This window comes from Tiliqua scincoides, chromosome 2, assembly GCF_035046505.1.
Source record: "Tiliqua scincoides isolate rTilSci1 chromosome 2, rTilSci1.hap2, whole genome shotgun sequence".
Taxonomy (NCBI): domain Eukaryota; kingdom Metazoa; phylum Chordata; class Lepidosauria; order Squamata; family Scincidae; genus Tiliqua; species Tiliqua scincoides.
In genome coordinates, this window is record NC_089822.1 from 21977045 (window position 1) to 21990454 (window position 13410).

The following is a 13410-nucleotide window of genomic DNA, read 5'->3' on the forward strand; positions in this document are numbered from 1 at the left end:
TTGTGCCCCCTCCAGCTGCCACTGACTGACAGGCTGGGAAGTAGCACAGAGAAGAGATGCTGAAGCTGAACAAGTGGTTGCCCGAAACTGGGGTAGATGTGGGGCCCAATCCTATCCAGCTTTCCAGCACTGATATAGCCCTGCCAATGGAGTGTGTGCTGTATCCTGCAGTTGGGGGGGGGGCAGTCATGGAGGCCTCCTCAAGGTAAGGGAATGTCTATCTTGGGGCTGCACTAAGGCTGCATTGGCACTGGAAAGTTGGATAGGATTGAGCCCGTAGCCACATTACACTGGGAATGAATAGGGAGCAGGCTTTGGAAGAGAAACTTGGGAGATAAGGAGAGAAGAAAGTCTTGAGGGACTGTGGAGGCATTAAGAAAACTGTGCGAGGGAAGGCATGCTACCAAAAGGCACCCCCAAGCTGATTCTGTGTCTGTTGGGTAAAACATGCATAAGATCAGGCTGTGGGGTGAATGCACGTTTATGGGCAAGTAAATGATCCCACTGGACTCAAGGAGAACAGGGACAGAGAACAGGAGCTCCATTTTTTATTCCTCACCTGAAAGCAGGACTTTGGCCAAGAAAATCCGCAGCAAGCCCGTAACCTCCGAAGCAATCAGAAGTTTAGGATTGCAGTGGAGTACTGATCAATCTCTGTGGCACTTCTCCCTCTGCCTCTAGTCTTAAGCCTCCATCCTGCTGCATGAAAGATGGAAAACAGTAAGTCAGGTGAGATCAGAACCTATGCACCTGGGGTTGACTTGGAAACTAAGTGACTGGATCACAGAAAAAAAATAGAAAGCCCCACAGTCTCCCCAAATACATTTTTTTCACCTAGCACAAACATGCATCATCATCACTACTGGCAGTAGAACACTTTTCTGCTTGTAAAATTAACAGTTATCCAGGATAACTTACCCCTGCGTAGCATGCATAGAATCTGGCTGCAAGATAGCAGAAGCGCTTTTTCTACTTACTGCTAGCAAGTGATAGGAAGGGGATGCACAGCTTACACAGATATAGGGCCCAATCCTATCCAATTTTCCAGTGCTGGTGCAGCCGTGCCAATGGGGCATGCACTGCATCCTGTGGTGAAGGGGCAGTCACAGAGGCCTCCTCAAGGCCTTGGGGCTGCATTATGGCAGCACTGGTGCTGGAACGTTGGATAGGATTGGGCCCATAGTCCCTAGTCCCATTCCCAACTTAACTGGAGACCCAGAACAACTGCAGCAAGTTATCATAAACCAGTATTGAGCTTGATGGACCATAAGTCTATATGACGATAACAATAAATAATAAAGCCTTGATGTAAGATATGGTGGTGGATGGGCACAAGAGTCATTCTGTACACACTGGTCACCTCTAGCGCCACCTCACCCAGCCACCCACCCTTTGCCTTAAGGGCACCCCCCTATCTGCTTTCCTTGCTCCACCATTCTATGATTTGAAATAGTATAGCAGAGGACAGATAAGGATACTTATCTGGACTGGACCACATTACTTCCAGTTCTCTTTCCACTTCTCCATCCCTCTCTGCCATGCTATTTCAAAGGAAATGGCAAAGCAAGAAGGAAACAGGTAAACAAGGCATGTTGGGGGACAGGGAGGCAGGTAGGGGTGCAGTGGTTATCCCACTTCCTGAATAGGAGGTTGACTGCTGTCTTTGCCACCATCTTCATTGCTCAATGAGAAGGAGTCAGGCTGTGGGGCCCACCATGGTCATCAATCTCTCTGCTAATAGCCTAACCCTTATTGCTTAGTCTGTTTCCTGGTGGTGTTGTGGTTGCTTTTTAAAATAGCCTCCAAACTGCCCACCATCAATTATTTAACACATAAGCAGGGTTCCTCTTGCTAAGATGAGCTGCAATTAGGTAGATACCAGTGTTAATTGGCTGGCTTCCCCTGCTTTAGGTTCTTATAGAGGTAATCTGCAGCTCCTAATTAGTATCTGAGCACTGCATTTAGTGGTGTTGGAGGAAGAATAAACAATTGGCCCTTATTGCTCATTCAATTTTCTGCCTGCTTTTCTTGAATAAGTGCCCTACGCTCCTACTATGTTACTTAACATGAGATGTTCTAAGAAGCATCAATAGCATAATTAGTAGCAGTAATAGTAGTAATATATTATAACAAATTATAATGTTTTATTTCACTTTTGTATTTTGTTGCTTTCTAACAGAAAAAGTTAACACTTCAGTTTAGATAGCAAAAGAAATCTGTGGCACACCTTGGTTTTAAAATACACAATGGAGGGGAAAAAACGAATGCTTCTTACATTATGATTCTCATCTACCCTTTTTAATGCAAGTTAAGCATATGAAAATGCAGAGAAACTCTTTCTATGTGCATATGAAACTCCCTCACACTATCAAGCTGGTTACACCATCAAATACAGTACAGTCCTGTCATAAGAACATAAGAACATAACATAAGAACATAAGAACAGCCCCACTGGATCAGGCCATAGGCCCATCTAGTCCAGCTTCCTGTATCTCACAGCGGCCCACCAAATGCCCCAGGGAGCACACCAGATAACAAGAGACGTCATCCTGGTGCTCTCCCCTACATCTGGCATTCTGACTTAACCCATTCCTAAAATCAGGAGGTTGCGCATACACATCATGGCTTGTACCCCATAATGGATTTTTCCTCCAGAAACTCGTCCAATCCCCTTTTAAAGGCGTCTAGGCTAGACGCCAGCACCACATCCTGTGGCAAGGAGTTCCACAGACCGACCACGCGCTGAGTAAAGAAATATTTTCTTTTGTCTGTCCTAACCCGCCCAACACTCAAAAGTCCACTGTCCACTTTCAAAAGTGGCTACTTGAAATTCTTTCACTGGAAATACCAAGTAGTGAACCAACTCGTGCAAGGTCTGAGTCTACCGTTCAGCTATGGCCACTATTATTTATATCTTGCATTTCAAACACACAAAGGGCGCAATCCTAACTGCTAATATGAGGGTCCTAATAGGAGGGTCACAAACGTGCCGTAAAGCATGTTTGCACCTCCGTGGGAGGAAGCTGCATAGGTGCATGTAGAAGTGCTGATGTGCAAAGGCCGGCAGAAGCTTTTGCGGTGGCTTCCTTACCGCTGCTTGAGTTGGCACGCCTGCACTGACACAGGTGGCAACGGTAGGCGTAGGGGGGCGGGGAGAAGGTGGGAGGGGGCGTTTCTGGGCTGGGGAGGGTGGGCGATGGGTGGCCCTGGGGGCGGGCGCGGGGGAGGAGCTTGGACCTGGCAGTTATGCTGGATCTCAACTCCATCCCTGCTAAGAATGGAGCGGCTTCAAGTTGCTCCACTCTCCTCGGAATTGCGCCACCTCCAGAGGTGGTGCAGGTCCAAGGAGACCCATTGGGGCGCGCAGCCCTTGCCCCTGGCTGAGCCACTGCAGCCAACGAACCTGTGTTGGATGTAGCGCAAGCCTCCTGGCTTGCCTGCTCCAGTGCAGGTTTGGATTACGCCCAAAGTAGCTTACAAACAAATACAATAAAATTTACAATAAGGAAGTAGAAAAATACAAAAGAGCAGAAGTCAGGTTTTAAAAAGAATAACACAGCAAATCACTTCCTCAGGAGTAACAGTACAATGAAAGAAGTCAAAGTCCCAAATCCTAACCATCTTTTCAGCACTGATATAGCTGTGCCAGTGGGGCATGTGCTGCATCCTGCAATTGGGTTGAAGTCAAAAAGTCCTCCTCAAAGTAAGGGAATATTTGTTCCCTTACCTTAGAGCTGCATTGCCCTTACCTTGGTGCTGGAAAGTTGGTTAGGATTGCACCTTAAAACACAGAGAGATAGGGGTCAGGTAGACCTCTGCAGGGAGAGTATTCCACACTAATGGTGACTCCACCAAAAAGACCTGAAATGGCATGTATGGCATGTGTACACACAAACACAATGGCAGGGAGAAATTATCATTCAGATATGCCAGTGTTGTTGAATTTGTGATGAACAGCTCAATTGTTTTATCATGGCCATAATTTTTGTTATAATACACGCATGACAGTTTCAGAAGGACTTTCTCATTAAAGTAAGCACCTTTTGGGCTGAAGGTACACTTTACATGCCATTCTCCTGTGGACCACAGCTGTCTGCAGTAACATCCTTGAAGTCAGTGGCACAGTTCTGGAGTAAACAATTTCATTGGATCAGGGCTCTAAGCTGTGCCTGCATCACCAGTTGGTTCAGAAGATTAATCTGAAAGGTGTCCATGGGCATATGACATCAGGTTACAAACCTTGCTGCAGATTGATCTGAACCACCAATATAGAAACACAAGGCATTGTATCCTGTTTCCAGGTTGGTTGGTGAGTGATACAGCCTCTAATGAACTTTGTACTAACAGAGCAAATGTGCAGGCATTTTCTTGCATAACAGCAGTTAAATAAGGCAATAAAGATGACAGGCAATACTAGCACCTTGCAGTTACTCCTTCCTAGAACCAAACTGCCATGGAGGCTCTTCATATTCAAGTTGTTCCTCATATGTTAGCAGAAGTTATGACTTATTGGCCGTGGCTGAGTACAGAACCTGGCCCCTTGTAACATTTTGGCTTCTATTCATTAAACCCTGTTTTTGTTTTGGTATTTCCTGCTGTTATTCTGGTAGTAAAAGCAAACAATCACTTCAGGAAATGGGGGCAGGGAGGAGGGCGGCAGAAAAGGGAAATGCTTCCCAGTTTCCTTTTTCCCATTCTTTCCCTTCTGACACACCCTCTCCCTAGAAAAAGCTGGTGGAAGGTGCCAGTAATGTTAGGAGTACCTGGGGGGGGGAGAACTTTTTGAGTCCTTACTCACTAGACTCACTACACCTTACCTCTCAAATACATCCTTTAGTGTTAGAATTCACCATTAGAAAATGATCATACGGAAAGGAACACTGACACATGTGAAATACCAGTGAGTAGCCAAAACTGGGCCCACCCACTAGGATTTGGAGTAAAGGGTTTCCAAAGCACCAGGAAGGGCTTCATGGCAGAGCTGAGCCTCAGAACCACTTTAGGAACTAAGCAAGGATCTTAAGGTAAATGAGAGTGCAATATTCCATTGGCATCATGAAGTATTTCATCATATGGATATTTTACCTCTTCTATTCTTGCACATCGGAACATTTTTAAGACCTGCTTTCAGCACAATCCTATGCATGTCTACCCAAAAGTAAGATCCATTGCATTGACTGGGGCTTACTCCCGGAAACATATGCATAGGATTGTAGCCTGGAATCAATTTATCAGCTTCCTGCTCTCTTACTTGTCATAAACAAACAATTGCTCTATGGAGGACTTTTCCAGTCACTTATATAAACACAGCCAAGCTCTAAGAGCAGTTCTACCTCAGATTTTGTTTAAGTTATTGTTACCACAGTTATTGTTAATCTTTTATTTTTTCCTTTCCCATGCATGATTGTCATATCTGCAACATAAGAACAGCCCTGTTGGATCAGGCCATAGGCCCATCTAGTCTAGCTTCCTATATCTCACAGCAGCCCACCAAATGCCCCAGGGAGTCCATGAGATAACAAGAGACCTGCATCCTGGTGCCCTCCCTTGCATCCAAAATTTGTCCAATCCCCTTTTAAAGGCATCTAGGCCAGATGTCATCACCACATCCTGTGGCAAGGAGTTCCAGACCAACCGCACGCTGAGTAAAGAAATATTTTCTTTTGTCTGTACTGACTTTCCCAACACTCAAATTTAGTGGATGTCCCCTCGTTCTGGTGTTATGTTTTAGGCAAGAAATCTGTCACAAGAAGGTTTACTGAAAACTTCCTAAATAAAAAGTTATCCTCAAGTATCTTCCAGAAGATATTTCTTGAACCCTTGGATTGATCATCCGCTTCTTTTGGTAATTCAACAAATTACATTCTCTTTTCTTAGAGCAGTGGTTCTCACACTTTAGCATCAGGACCCACTTTTTAGAATGAGAATCTGTCAGGACCCACCAGAAGTGATGTCATGATTGGAAGTGACATCATCAAGCAGGAAAATTTTTAACAATCCTAGGCTGCAATTCTACCCAAACTTACCGAGGAGTAAGTCCCATTTACTATCTTTGTTAAAAGCATATACAGAGTAGCCTGTTCAAAGTACAGGTCTGTAACCGTTCCCCAAATACAGTCACATACCATGGTAGCATCAAGTCTAATATATTAAAAATAAAATATTGAAATGAATGGGAACCCACCTGAAATTGACGTGCGATCCACCTAGTGGGTCCCATTCCACAGTTTGAGAAACACTCAACATTGTCCTAGAGACAATGTCCCTGCCTTATGCATTCAGAGTAGAAAAGGATTTAAGCTAATTTTTTACCTGCTATGTCCCTTTTTAACATATGATATGTAGCATGCATAAAATACTATGGAGAAACCTGCTAAGTGGGAACTCGGAGAGGAGGTGCTGCTGCCTGTTCAGTCAGCAAACCTCATTCTCCTCCCACGCCTTTCCTAAGTGTCATAATCCAGTTCTAACAACTGACCACATAGCTTTTTATTGCTTAGAGTCTGAAATATTTATAGCTCAATATTTTCATGCTTCCTTTTTCTTGCTATCAATTCCGCCTGATAAGAAACTGCAATGAAATGAGAAATGAAATATACAACAGAGGCCCAAATTCTAACCAACTTTCCAGCACAGGCATAGCACTGCCAATGCAGTGTGCTGCATCGTAAAGTTGGTTGGCACTCATGGCGTTGGGTGCAGTTGGGTGGCCTCTTCAAAATAAGGGAATGCTTGTTCCCTTACCTCAGACCTGCATTGCCCTTATGTCAGTGCTGGAAAGTGGGTTAGGATTGCACCCTTAATTTGACACTCCAAATATAGATTTGTATCTTTTTTTCCCTCTGTGAAATGCACTATTGCAGAAAAACAGGCACTATGTACATAAGATGATACTGGGAACAACAGAAAATACCATCTTCCTGCATTCTGTCGTATACGTTAACAGTGCAACCCTAAACTAGTTGTTCAGTAATGGGAACCATCAAGTATAACATTCCAGCCTCACCTCTGCTGAGGAAAAAAAGAACAGAGCATTCTAGCTTAAAAAACAGATTTTGATTTGGGTCACAGGTGAATTTGAAAATTTTCCAAGTCAAGGGAAGGATGTCAGCCAGGCTCACCCCTGAAAGCATGACTCGTATGTGCAGCTCTTAGCATCAAGTGTCAAGGAGAGGTTGGTATCAAGTACAAAAAGAACATTGAAGTAAAATCAGTGGTGCCAGACTATTTACAACCGCTCTGTTTCCTGTTCTTCAACCAGTTCCTAATATGGGGACCTGCCTTCTTGTTCCCTGACCTCTCAGTTTTATCAGGAGCCTTTAATGAGGGTCTGTCTCAAAGACCTTCTGAAAGTCCAGATATACATTTCACAGATAATGATTGAGGTTTAAGGAAATGGGAAGCCCAATCCTAAGCCTACTCCCACTGGCGGGATAGGAACATGCTTTGTTGCAAACATGCCATAAAGCATATTGTGACTGTGCAGAGGCTAGTGCCGCTGGAGGATAGGCCTGGCCTCCACCAATGTGAGAGCAGCACCTGCCGACTGGCATAAGTCTAACCAGTGGTGTCACTAGAGGGTGCGGGGGGTGCAGGCTGCACTGGGTGACGCGCACTGGGAGGGTGATGCGCACTGGGGGTGACATGCTAAAATCACGGTGGTTAGGAGTAATACCATCATGTTATATACCGTTGGATGCAGAATTTCCAGCAGAATGCAATGCAAAAAACCAGAGTGAAATATCTCCTTTCTGTCAAAGGTTATGGCCAAAAAACCGGGAACAAAAAATGCATGGAGCCCTATTGAAAGTAAAACTGAGCCATATCGCATGTTTACTTGCAAGTAGGCGAACATTCCTTAGTCCTTCTGAAAGGGCAGGCTGAGAGGAATCTGATGACACCAGAATGGTCCTGATTCAATGAACACAGGCCCCAAAAACACCTGAGAAGGAAGTCCCTCCCTCCAAGCAGACAAATGTATTGAGCCTATGGAAAGTGAAACTAAGCCAGAAGGTCACGTTTACTCATTAGTAAGCAAATGTGCCTTGACTGGTGGTCAGGCCAGGCAAAGGGGAATGTGAAGCTATCAGAATGGTCCTGATCTGATGGAACTGGAGTTCAACAAATGCTCAGAAGGCAGCCTCCCCCCCCCCCACTAAGAAGGATCAAAACAGAGGCTTAAGGTGAACTTTTCTGAGACTTGCAAAGCCAGGTGGATCCTGACAATGATCTGGTTTAATCAGAAGTTCTTAAATTGAACTGGGCACTGGGTAGGGCTGAAAACCTTACTGATTTTGGAGAAAGAGTGTTATTGCAGGCAGACTACAGAGGAAATTCACTTGGTGGATCAAGGCTGACTTCTGCTTATTTAATTATTTATTTTACTTTAATTATTTATACTTATTTTAATTTGCCTGATGATGTCACTTCCACCAGGACATCACTTCTGGTGGGTCTTGGACAGATTTCATTCTAAAAAGTGGGTCCCAGTGCTAAAGGTTTGAGAACTGCTGTAATAAGGTGTTAGTAAGTTGATACCCTGGGGGGGGGGTGACACCACTAGTGACCAAAATCACTAAAATCACAGTTTGGAGGAATAATACCATCATTATATATATATCAATCAATGCATAATTTCATGCAGAATGTGCTCTATCTTTATTCTATCAAAATGTACAGTCAAAAAACCAGTGGGAGCAGAGTGATAGTACATTACCATGACCACCACGTGGGGTGTTGTCCCGCCCATTGCATGGGGGTGACGCGCTGGCATCCCGCACCGGGTGACGTGAACCCTAGTGATGCCACTGAGTCCAACACTGGGAAGCAGGAAGAGGGTGGAATGGGGGCAGGGAGGAGGATGGTTCAGGCCTGGGAGAGGGCGGGGATGGTGGAGAAGGCCACCCCTTCATCCAAAACCCTATCCCGGGTCTGAAAGCCCTACATAGGTCTACTCGGTTCTGTGCCAGAGATTTAGCTGGTGTGGCCTAACCTCAGGGAGACCTCCAGCTGCCTCTCTGCCCATGCGGAATACAGCAGTGGCCATTTCTGGACCACTGAATCGTGCAACAAGCAGCTCAGTTAGGATTGGACTGTGACTTGTTCAAGATAACAAAAAATTATAGAGGAAATGAACTTGAACCCAAGCCAGTGGTGTACCTAAGGGGGGGCAAAAGAGGCAAATAGCCTGAGCACCACACTTGTAGGGGCAGTGCCACCAGACTTGCCCTCCCCGCTGCCTGTGGAATGGAAAATTCCATTCATGTCAGTAAAAGTACTGTGAGTATTTGTACGTGAAGGAAAGCTCTTTATACATTTCCAAAGTACTGAAAGAAAATATGTCAAAGAATGCTGCTTGTCAGATGCCTTTGCAAACTTTTGAGGAAGAAAAATGCACTGGGAAGACAGTGCTTTATTTCACAATGTCTGTTGCAAAAAGAGATCATTAGCAGCAGATGCTCCTGAGGTTGGGTTCTCAAAATGTGGGTCATGATCGGGGGGGGGGGGTTACAAACAGCAAGTGGAGGAACTTGCTGCAACTTTGGAAGAAGCAGAAAGGGGGATAGAATATGATGTGCACCAGCACCGCCAATCCCACTCTCTTCCAAACCCAATCTGCCCAAATCACTGTCCTCCCTGCCTCAATACACCACTCCCTGCCCTCCCCCCACCCCTCCACTGCTCATTCTTACAATGTAGGACCCAACCAGACTGGCAGTTATTACATGTGAAAAAGCATTCATGTCACATCTGTGAGTGTCAACACACATTGGACTTGCAGCTACATGTTAATTCCAATCTGGGGTTTTCTTTATGGTATAAACCACATTAGACCCTCCTCCAGGGCTGTCAATCATTCTTTGGCAGATTTCCTGTGCCTGCACGTACTCTAGCAGCACTTGCCTGCTGAAACTCAATAAGAGTTTCCTTAAGGGCTTGCCCTTCTGAGGGCAGGAAACTTTCTTCTACAGGTATATTATCAGTTTCACAACAAAGTCTGCCCCCCCCCCCCCGTTCAACTGGTTTTTTTTAAAAACAAACAACATTTTATAAACAAGTAACATAGAAATAAACTCTTACAAATAAACTCTTGCTTGTTCCAAAAATCCCACCTCTTTGTTTGAGCCACTAATTCATCCAGCCTTTCACTGCTGACATAGTCAAGGAGAGTGTCTCTGATCTTTATGGCAGAAAGTGCTGAGTTTCTATGTAACAAAGGTAATTACCACAGCAGCTGTTTATAAATGAACGAAACAAGTATTGGCAAATAGGTTTACAGAAAGGGTGGGTGGTTGCATGGCTTGCAACAATGTGACCTCCTAGTGCTTCTTCCCCCATCCGCTTCAGAAGGTTCATGCCTGGACAGGTGGTGCAGCCCCCCGGCTCCTTGTCATCCCAAAGGGTGAGTTTGACATAATATGGGTGGCTTGTTCTCATCAAGGCCCTTTTTAAGTCCCTCCAGGAAAGTAAACAGAAGACACCTTTGAATGGTTGCAATACTTTATTGGGATCCAAGTGCTCCCTAGGGTCCCAACAATCCTAGGGGACTTGGGTTTGGGTTGGTATGACCCTCAGCATTTCACAACAGGTAATCCTCCATTGGAGCAGTCTGCCTCTCCATGAAGGCACTCATCACGCACTGATTGCCTTCAACAACCCTATCCAGCAACCTTATATTCTGGGACCTTTCCTGAGACAATGCCTCTAGTACAGTGATCGTACTGTCTGAGGCTCACTCCTGGTTGGCCACTGCCCTCTCCAAGCACATATCCCACATGGCAACATCTCTGTCCTGGAGGAAGTTAAGGGTCTCTGTTCACTTGCTGCTCATTCCAAGTTTGCCTGTAACAGCTCCCGGAGAGACACTGCTGCTTCTGTCTGTTCCTCTGATGTTGTATCCTCTCCACTCTGTTCATCTGGGGTCTTCACTGCTCAATTTCTGCAAAGGAGAGCATGGTTTTTTGCTAATAAGTACCTGTCTCCACAGGGCTAGGAGGTTCTGAAAATATCTGCTGAGACAGTTCAAACAGCAGCGGGCTGTCTGTATCATCCTCAGATTGGGATATCTCATTGAATGCAGAAGACTTGTGTAGTGGAAACGCACAAGATACCGCAAGGCAATAGGGTATGGTGTCAACAACGGCCCCTTGCTCTAACAGGTCCGGGAAGCATGGGATTAAAGCCTAAGCTTTTAGCAGTGGTGTGCTGCACAGCTGCAGCCACTAGAGGCAACAGCCTTCAGGGACAAAAGCAGCACCTGGAGGAGAGAGTTTTGTGGGTCATCATTGGAAGAAGGAAAGGACTGGCTGACTAATGGACCTGTTGACCAGCCAACTGGTTGACTGACTGATGGACGGGCAAATAGACTACTGAGGACCAACTGAACAGAGGCTGCTGGAGACTGGGGTGTGGCTGCCCAAGTTAAGGTGCTGTTGTGGCTACAGAAGCTGCTGACTAGATCAGAAGAAGAGGGGCCTCTGCAGCCCCACAAGCAAGCTACCTACTGGTTACCTTCCTGTTGGTGCTGGTGTTCAGTAGCAGTTTTGCATGCTGCTAGAGCTACCTGTTTTTGAGCCAAGGGGACTAATTAAAGTGAGCATAAGTTCTCTAGACCAGATTTGGAAAGGGAATTTGGCAAAACAGCCTGGGAGGATGACTCTGGCTTGACAGGAACCAGGCTCAAGACCACTGCTTCCTTGCTGTATGCTTCTTCCCCCATGTCCCTCGGCATGGCAGCCACCTCCTCTGCTGTGCCACTCATGGTTTTTCACCAGCTGATGATCCACATGGTCAAGGATTTTTGAAAAGGGCATGCTTATCCTGGAGAACCCAGAATGGCTATTACCCTCCACCAATTTGTGTTCCTTCAAAGTTCCTTTGCTTCCCTCCAGCATTATTCAAGTTTCCTCTAGTAGCACATGAGCTTCTTGAAATGTAGTAGAATTGCTCAACATTTTGGAACTACTGTTGAAAGCTTCTGAACAGCCTCTTCCTGCCAAATATCGATGAAGACTCTCAACTTTTCACTTCTTGAAGGATTCCTCAGATGGAGAGAAAGCCAGTTGCTGCTGATTCCAACTGTAGCTGGAACAGTTGGAACTCCAGTTTCCTCAAACCTATTCAGTCACAATTCAAGCTAGTTCCACTTTTGCACCTTTCTCTCCTACTTGCTGCAAACAAGGGAGAGGAGATGCCTGATGTTTAAAGTCAAAAACAAGAAGAGCAAAAGGTGTGGTGAAGGAGGGTTCCTCCAGGAGCCAATCTAGGGTGTTGTCTCCTGTGAGGACTCAAAACACATGGTTATTGAAAATCATGAAGTGAGTTTTGCAACCATATGTTCAAAACCCATACTGAAGATACAGAATTCAAAGACTAAGCTTGAAAAAGGCTTATTGGCTTATTCTGCTAGGAAAATATGGATAAAGAAAATCTACATGGGTTTTAATCCAAACGTTAGTTATCCTATGGGAAATGCTCATTTCCATGTGTAATCCTGCATGTTTGGTCTGCGTTTCAGGATGGAAAGCTAGTTATACCACAATTTTACAGTATACACTCTGCACAAGTTATATAAGACTTAAAATCGACCCGGCAAACCTGGGTTGACTTATTCATGGAACAACAGACTCTCAGTGGGTATGAGTGAGCCAAGCGCCGGCTGGCACAGTGCAAGGCCTAGTACCTAGCCCTGGAGAATCTGCCAAGGATAGTCATGCTGTGCCAGTGCAACCCCCAATGTGGGGCAGTGAGAGATGCAGTGCCCATTGCCCTGGTGCTACAGTGTAGAGCCGAGCAGATGATCCTGCCGCAAGTGTTTTAATAAGACAAATTTTAAACATCTCTTGAAGTTATATGAGGGTCGCCCAGAAAGTAATGCACCACATTTTTTTTCTTCAACAATTATTTATTGAACACAATGAAACTTACACACAAGAAAGAATGATGTTTCTTCTACACTCCCTATTTTTCCACGTAATCTCCATCCAGTTCTATGGCCTTCCTCCAGTGAGACACAAGGGCATGTATGCCCTGTCGGTACCACTCCTTGTTCTGGTCACGAAGCCATTTCTGCACTGTGCAAATCACCTCTTCGTCATCCTCAAAATGTCTTCCACGAATGGCATCCTTTAATGGCCCAAACAAGTGGAAGTCTGAGGGAGCTAGGTCAGGGCTGTAGGGTGGATGGGGTAACCCAGTCCAACCCTGTTTAGTGATGTGTTCCGAAGTCCTCAAACTTGTGTGAGGCCGAGCGTTATCATGTTGAATCAAACATTCACCTGGGTTGTTATGGCACCGAAGTCGCTGGAAGCACTTCTTGAGTTTGGTTAATGTCTTCACACAAGCTTCAGAATTAATGGTGCTGCCTCTTGGCATCACATCAATGAGTACGACGCCCTCACAGTCCCAAAA